Genomic DNA, 7,977 nt, shown 5'->3' on the forward strand with positions numbered 1-7,977 from the left:
ATTACTTCAGATGGATTGAGGAAGGTAAATAATTATTTTTTGGTAAGTCTGGAAGGACATGCTACAAACAGTATCTGTATAGATGAAGTGTTCTGCTGAAATTGAACTGCTACTATTATTCAGCACAGAGGGTCCAAAATCATCCCTAGCATTTTAAACAAAGCACATTCCACAGAGATGAAAAACAGCAAACACAGACTCTGTTGTTACAATTGACTACCTGGAGGATGTACACTACCTTGCTATGCTCAACAGCACACAGGAGGAAAATACTTTGAGATTAAAACACACAATCAAACAATCAGATTTTTGAATATAACAGAAATAAGATGCTACAGGCTTCAGAAGACCTTCCCCCACCATCTCTTATGTTCCATTAACCTGGCCTGCAGCCTTGAAGTTTATCAGGGCTGCAAGATACTCTTGAATGCCCTGATCCGTGATAAGGGTTATCTCTTTCCTAGATTGAAAAAACAGAGATGTGCCAGCCTGGGGCATTTGCTGGTAACTTATGAACAGACACGGGGCAGGTGTGGGGGTGGGTCATTTTGTTGTTTTTTGACTATTCTCTTTATCAGAACTTGCAAATATGTCAGTACTCTGATTGGGTTTGACCGTTCCATTTAGTCAAAATGTATGTTAGCAGTGAATTTTTTGAACAAAATTACTAGTGTGTATAACAAAGTTATAGGCTGATAGAGACATAGCAGACTTTAGCAAACCTCTGGAAAGTTAAAGGGTGTATTGAGAGTTTTGAAATATTCAGTGATCATGAATTACACATGGTATAAGGAACCTAAATAAACAGAATAGTAAAGAAAAATAGATCACTTTTTATCCAAAATGTTTTCAAAGTGCTTTACTTCACTAATGGGCCAATAAACAAACAAACAAATAAATAAATCATACTAATAAATAATAAATAACAGAAGCTATCCTGCACATTGAAATCCTTTGCATATAGGTATATAGGAATCGCTTATGGGCCTTGCATATGTAAATCATTTCACCCAGTTGCTTTAATGTAATTGCCTGTGAGGTGAAACTCAGTAGCTGTTTAATATTGCCAGCAACACTGGGCAACAGTTTAGGACAGCAAGTGAAAAATAACTTATTCAATAGAAACTATAGAATTTTAGTGAGGCAGAATGTAATCATCCAAACTGGAATTTAGCCAGGACACTTAGTTACATCATCCTATATATACTTATGAAAAACAATTTTGGGATCTTTAATGACCACAAAAGGCCAAGATGTCAGATTTACATGTCCTTTGAAAGAGAGCTCAACAGCACACTGGAGAAGTATGGTCTTGTGGCTAAGGCACTGTTAGGGACTTGGGAGATCTAAGCTCAATTGTTGGCACAGACCTCCTATGTGAGTTGGGGAAGCTAACTAATCTTTGTGTGTTTCTATTTCCCTTCTGTAAAATGGTGATGATAATGCTTAATTTCCCCCATCCTTTGTCTGTCTTGGCAAGTTAGACTGTAAGATATTTGAGGCAGGGACTGACACACTTCACCTGCAGAATCAGGCTTAAAGCCTCTGGGCACTACTGTAACATATATAACAAATAACAATAATAACAGTGCCCCTAATACTGTGCTATGGCAGTAGCTCAATAGTGACTCAGAGGATAAAGTCATAAGTAGTGGATACCAAAAATATAAATCTGGAATTAAATAATGTATTTCAAAGGTGCTGTTATAAAAGAATTAAATACCATCAATATAAATCATATTATCTTAACGACCTAAAATATTAAATATCATAGTACTTAAGAAATATTAAGTATCAGAGGGGTAGCCGTGTTAGTCTGGATCTGTAAAAGCAGCAGAGTCCTGTGGCACCTTATAGACTAACAGACGTATTGGAGCATGAACTTTTGTGGGTGAATACCCACTTCGTCGGATGGGGTATTCACCCACGAAAGCTCATGCTCCAATATGTCTGTTAAGAAATATTAAATGCACCGATAGGGTGTTAAAAAGTTTATTTAATTAGCTATTGAATTATAGGAATGTAGCCTAAATTCAGAAATGCAGCTTTAGTTGTTGCCCAAGAATGACATATAGGACTTTAAGCTTGTTCAAGCTAAAACTAGCTAATCACGTAGTGTAAGTGAGTTTTTTAAAAGAGGGATGAAATAATTGAAAGTTAATCATTTTAAATGATTGTTCAGTAGATTAAAAAGAGAGTTTAAATAAGTGAGCTTTATTAGGAAACTGAAAAGTACAAAAGAAAGGGAATTTCAAGGACCAAGGTGCTACTCTTCATAGAAATGCTTTATCAGTGGAAATGCAGACAACCAAATTGTTACATAAATCTGAATCAGTGCTTAAGCTGCTACAGGGAAGAATAACTACCCCATTTACAATAATTAATATCATTAACATAAAGGAAATTGATTAAGTTAACTCTAGAGAGAATTAAAACTGTTTAAAAAGCTTTGAAGAAAGAGCCCCTGAAATGACAAGTGTCAGTTTAATAAATAAATCCTCTTTCTAGAGAAACATAACCACAAGGTCAAATAGTAATATTTGCTATATTAAATTAATGAATGAGTTCAACATGATTTATTTGTTACAATAGTAGCAGGTGATAGAAATATTAGTGCTTATATGCATTTATATATTAGAGATCAGATTAAATATTTAAATTATATGTTGGGGAAATGTTAATTTGTACCATTTAATTTGTAAGTTGGAAAAGGCCATGTGGTGTGGAAAATTTCAGGTCCAACCAAAGTAAAGTGGGAGTGTTACAAAAACTAGGTAACAATAAAGCTAGTTACTACCATATTTATGGTTAAAAATACACAGATTGTATACTCCAAAACACATATAAAGAACGTGAGATAAAGAATAATGAACAGTTGCACTCAAACAGAAATTATCCATTTCATCCTGCTAGTAACAGTGAAAGATCTAGCAAAGATAAGCATCTATTACTTGTATCTCTCTTATTTTCAGCTAATTCACCACCATATTCATTTGCTTCTGTGTTGTGTCTCCATCCCCTACCCCTTGTTGTTTGTAAACCCCAATGGGCAGGAACTGACTCTTTCTGTGTTTGTACAGAGTCCTGCAGAATGGGACCCTGACTGCAATTGGGGAGTTTGGAACCTACCATAATATACTTATTTTCTGCTACCACTAACCATCATACTTGGGGAGTTATTTCCTACACAATGAAAGGGTATCAGAATCTGACCCTTAATAGCCACTACAATCTTGGAATTATGTCTTAGCATCTTCACTTACCAAATGCCAGAAGGATGAATACAAAGTTCCTCACACATCAAAAGTAATTTTGACTGCATTATCAACTTGGTTTTCTTTTAAATTAAAGAGTAATCTTGAGTCTATTTTTTGCTTAAGCAGTTGCAATCAAAGGAATTTGTGAGAAAGCTTAGTATAGTCGGTTAATTTTAATGACCTATATTGTTACATATATATAACCTATTGTTCTTGCAGCTCCCCTGATTTTCTTCAGTTTCCCAGTCAGGTATTAAGTAATTTGGACCCTGCTGAGTTTTGAGATCTGACAAGATCACGACTTGATGTGTATTGTTATCTATTAAAAGTCACTTAAGGCAACTGCTGATACCATGGTAAAATTATAAACTTGACAGCAGACTGTTTGTTCAAAAGAACCTAGTAATTTTCTTTCTTTCCCATTCCTGAAAACATTTTCTGTGACGTGAAGGAAATGTCAAGATAAAGACAACAATTCATGGGACATGATATCAAGTGTGGGTTCATTGTGCTATTTTATGCTTGTGAATGGATGAATGCTCCTGGTTTTCTGGCATTCATAGGTTAGGTGAATTAGTAGATATATAAAAAGATTAATTCTCAGAAAGCTTGTACACTGTTTTAAGGTTTTCATCTATCAAAACACTTAAAAAGATTCCCCAGAAATCCCTTCTTCTCCCTCATTCCCAAAAATTTGAATTAATCATGGCAGGAATAGGTGGTCCTAAAGATTCCTTTTCTGGGCAGCATTTTTTTTTCAATTTGTCTCATATGATGAAAAATAATTAAAAGGCAGATTACTATTATTTTATTAAAATAATTAATAAATCAACATGAAAATAAAGGCAGAGGCTGACAATCTGAAAAAAGCAAAGCAAGGAAATAAAAAAATTAAGGCCTCCAATCTTAGGGGGTCTGTCTTCACTGCAGAAAAAAAGGTATGCTCTTAACTTGGGTTAGGTACCTGAGTTAGCTAATCTGGATTAAAACAGCAACGAAGACACAGCAATGCAGCTTTTAACTCAGGCTAGCAGCTTGAGTTACAGCCTACCGGGGATTCAGGGGTTGAACTCAAACCGCTAACCTAAATTGAAAGCAAATTTGCTGTTTCTGCACTGCTATTTTAACGTGAGTTTGCTATTTAGGGTTTAGCTAAACCAAGTTAAGAACATTTTTTTTAATGTATCTAGGAGCCCGGTTATTTGGCAAGCACATGTTCTGTTCTGAGACTTCTGCTGGGAGACTAGAAGGTGAAGTTTTAGCCCAGTTCTGAATTCCATTGCTTTAAACTACTTAAGCCAAATTTTTACTTTTTTGGTAATACAAAATTGCTTATTCTGAATGAGACAGACAAATCCAAAATCTAGCAGAAGAACTGTTATTTCGAGCTATCTTTGTTTTCAATTGTCCTATGATAATTATGGAGTTTAGAAACTATTATGACAGACATGGCAATTTCCTGGACAAACCTTACTGAATTAAGTTAAACATTATTGAATTAAGTTTAAGTAGTTTAGGAGTTCATTGTATTAAAAATGCAAATGTTTATGTATTACTGTGAAATTGTAAGTAACAGCTCCAAGGGGGAGCTCTGACTAATATAAACCCTGGGAAGCGTTATGAGCCTCAAAGCACTATTTGAAACAACGTGTACCTTTAAAGTTAAGTGGATTTCCTAGGGGGCAAGGGAATGCAAATTTCCCACCTCCAGACTCAGCCTTTTGAAGCTACCTTCTGAGGTAGGGACCTTTTATGTGTTGATCACCTGTTACATGAAGACAGATCAAAGAAGTGACTCACAGATTCATGGGGGTGAGTCAAGTGGTTATGAACCTGTAACCGCAGGAAAATCTCTTGATGGGATTTGAAGGGCTTTTCATTGGCTAGAGCCCTTTTGGGAGTGGGGGCGATTTGTGGTAAGCTTATTTATATGCATGTAGGTTCTTTTATTGTGTTTTCTCAGTAGTGCTTCACCTTAAGAATAAATGTGCTTGCTTAGAAAGAGCTGTGTGATAGCTTAACAGTAGCAATTACATTATTTATAGCGTCCGAGGAAGGTAGATAAAGCAGGTGTGCTTAAGGTGGGGAGGGAAATGTGCAGCCTGGACATACCCTGGTCAACAGGAAGAGAGATACATGTCTCTGCCCAAAAGAGGTAATATGTGGAGAGCCAGAAGCCTGAGAGTGGATGCCCTTGCTGGACCACAGAGTGGGAATACAGGTGCAGTTGTGCCAAACTGTGACAACTGCACCTCAGAATTACAAACAGAGAGATACTGACAGTCACATATGCCCCTTTTAGAATGTATCCACCAAAGATCCAGGCATTCACAAAGAACAGAACTCATATATAAGAATGACATAGGTAATAAAAATTTAAAACACTCACACCAAAGAAAATCCATAGATGGGAAAAATTTTTACCAGGTTATTTTTTCCTGAACAGTCTCACGTGTTCTGCTAGTGCTTGAGTGCGTGAACAAATTAAGTTTACAGATTCTGTAAAGCAATTCATTCTGTCTGAATATAATAGCAGTAATTTTTCATGTAAGTCAGCAAAATACAGTCCATAAAGGAAAAATACTGCCATTATTTTTAACTCTATTGTTTTTATTCAATCCAAGTCTGAACTGGGGCTAAATCATCTACTGTGTAAAAATTAAAAAATTTAATTGTATGTTATTCCAAAAGAATGAGTAGCAGGGAGAGAGGAGCCTAATGTCTCAGCAGTAAAATAATCTAGGGAGTGTATTTCAGCAAAAATGATTACTGATATCTATAACGGAATTGTAATAACTCAATAGTGGTTTATAAATTTTTGAATCACTCTGCATTTTTTATTTGACAGCTAGCCAAGTTCCAGTTTTTAGCTATCCTCTGTGTATTAATAATACATTACAATAAATTCCTTCAGAAACGTGGATACTCTTTTCTCACAGAATACTTTATTTTTGCCAGTAAGATATTGTTTCAGGTTTATAATCAGTTCCTATTTGGTTTGATCATGCTTAGCACGAAACCAAGATATTTGCTGTCATATAGCCACCAATATTTAGCTCATAGAATGAGTTGCTCTACTTGAACTAATTCAGTTATTAATGAACTGATCCACCCTATAGCTTGTAACATTTGACTGACTGAAGGCCAAATTCTGCAAAGACTTTTGCATGTGAATAACTGTACTCACATGAGGATTCCCTCTCATTGACTTTCAAAGGACCACTTACCCAAAAGTAATTGTACTCATGTGCATAGGTCTTAGAGGAATCAGGCACTACATTTTTACACAGTAAATATTTGAATAATCCTTAGTTTGCATATTCTAACAAGAGTTGGTCAATAAATAAATAATTTACTGTCCAAAAAGTTGACCCAAAATTGTCATTTTTTTGTCAAGTTTTTGCTTTTTTGACCACCCCCCCAAAAAGTTTTTGAAGAAAATGTATTTTCTTGCCAAAATGTTCATTAAATTAAAAAGGCTTTTTTTCATCAAAAAAGAATTTGGACAGAAAAAATCAAGCAGATTTAATGTTGACTTAGTCACATGGAAAATTATTTTTTACCTACGTAGTTACATAAGTATATCACTGACCTACAGCATAATTATAAATGAGTAGTAGCAAGAAAATTAATTGATTGGGAAATATTTGATGTAAAAATAGTTTAGCTTGACTCAGTTACCATGTTTCCTATGTGCTTCTTTCTTACGATTTTCTATTTGTTGGTACAGTGCCTAGCACCACACTCTCAGGGTGTGTCTTTCTGACCCAGGTCAAGGAGTTTTCATCTTGAGAGGTACTCTCTTGTTGACCAAAGAGGTGACAGTACTAATTTTTGCAGGCTCCAAGAATAAGACTGAATAATTCCGATGTTGTCAAGAGACTGAGAACCTGATCACTCACATGCAGAAGATTAAGAATTTCTGCTGGAGCCTCCTGATGGTGATTTCTAGTTTCCATGTCCTCTTGGAAAAAGGGGAAGCTAGCCCTCCATCTGAGTCTGTAACTGCTCCTGGATTGTGTGGGAATGAGAGAAGTTTTTCAGGCCAAGAGATTTTAACCATAGAGAGCAAGAAACAACTTGGGGATCATTTGCTGGATCTGCCAGTTGTTTAGGTAGGAATTAAGTAAGTACTAAAGGGGGTTTGCTTTCAGAAGTTAATTTTCTTATGGGAAAATAAGCCATGTCATTTAGAGCTCTATTTTCATTGAAAAGTTCTTTATGGAAAAGATCACAGAGTAGGTTTCTACGCCCGGCTGGCCTATTCTGGCTAAATTTTAACTGGCTGTGAAAGCTCATTTGGCTCATTCCCATGAAGAGCCAAAGAGGGGACTGAAGGTGGAAGTTCATTAACTGTCACCACTCCTGTGCAAAACTCCAAGTAATTATACAGAGCCAACAAGATATCCCTAAGTGCTGCAGATATTTTGTTCTTATTTTTCAAAATTAATCTAGCTGGACTCGCAATGATACATCCTCTCAGTCATAGCTGCAGAAGCTTTGGATAGAATGAAGTTTTGATGTCTTCAATTTGGAATAATTTCCTCAGCAAACAAAGCTGATATAAATAAATGGTCTCTTGCCTGCCTATGTTCATGTCCATCTGTTTGGAAGGCACAGTGCCCATTCAAAAGTTGCCCGGAACCTTGGCATAGAAGATTTGTGCCAAGCTTTACGTGGCACTCTGCCTAACCCTGCAAGTGCCATCTTTTCTGCCATA

Source organism: Mauremys reevesii, linkage group 1 (assembly GCF_016161935.1).
Source record: "Mauremys reevesii isolate NIE-2019 linkage group 1, ASM1616193v1, whole genome shotgun sequence".
NCBI classification, from domain to species: domain Eukaryota; kingdom Metazoa; phylum Chordata; order Testudines; family Geoemydidae; genus Mauremys; species Mauremys reevesii.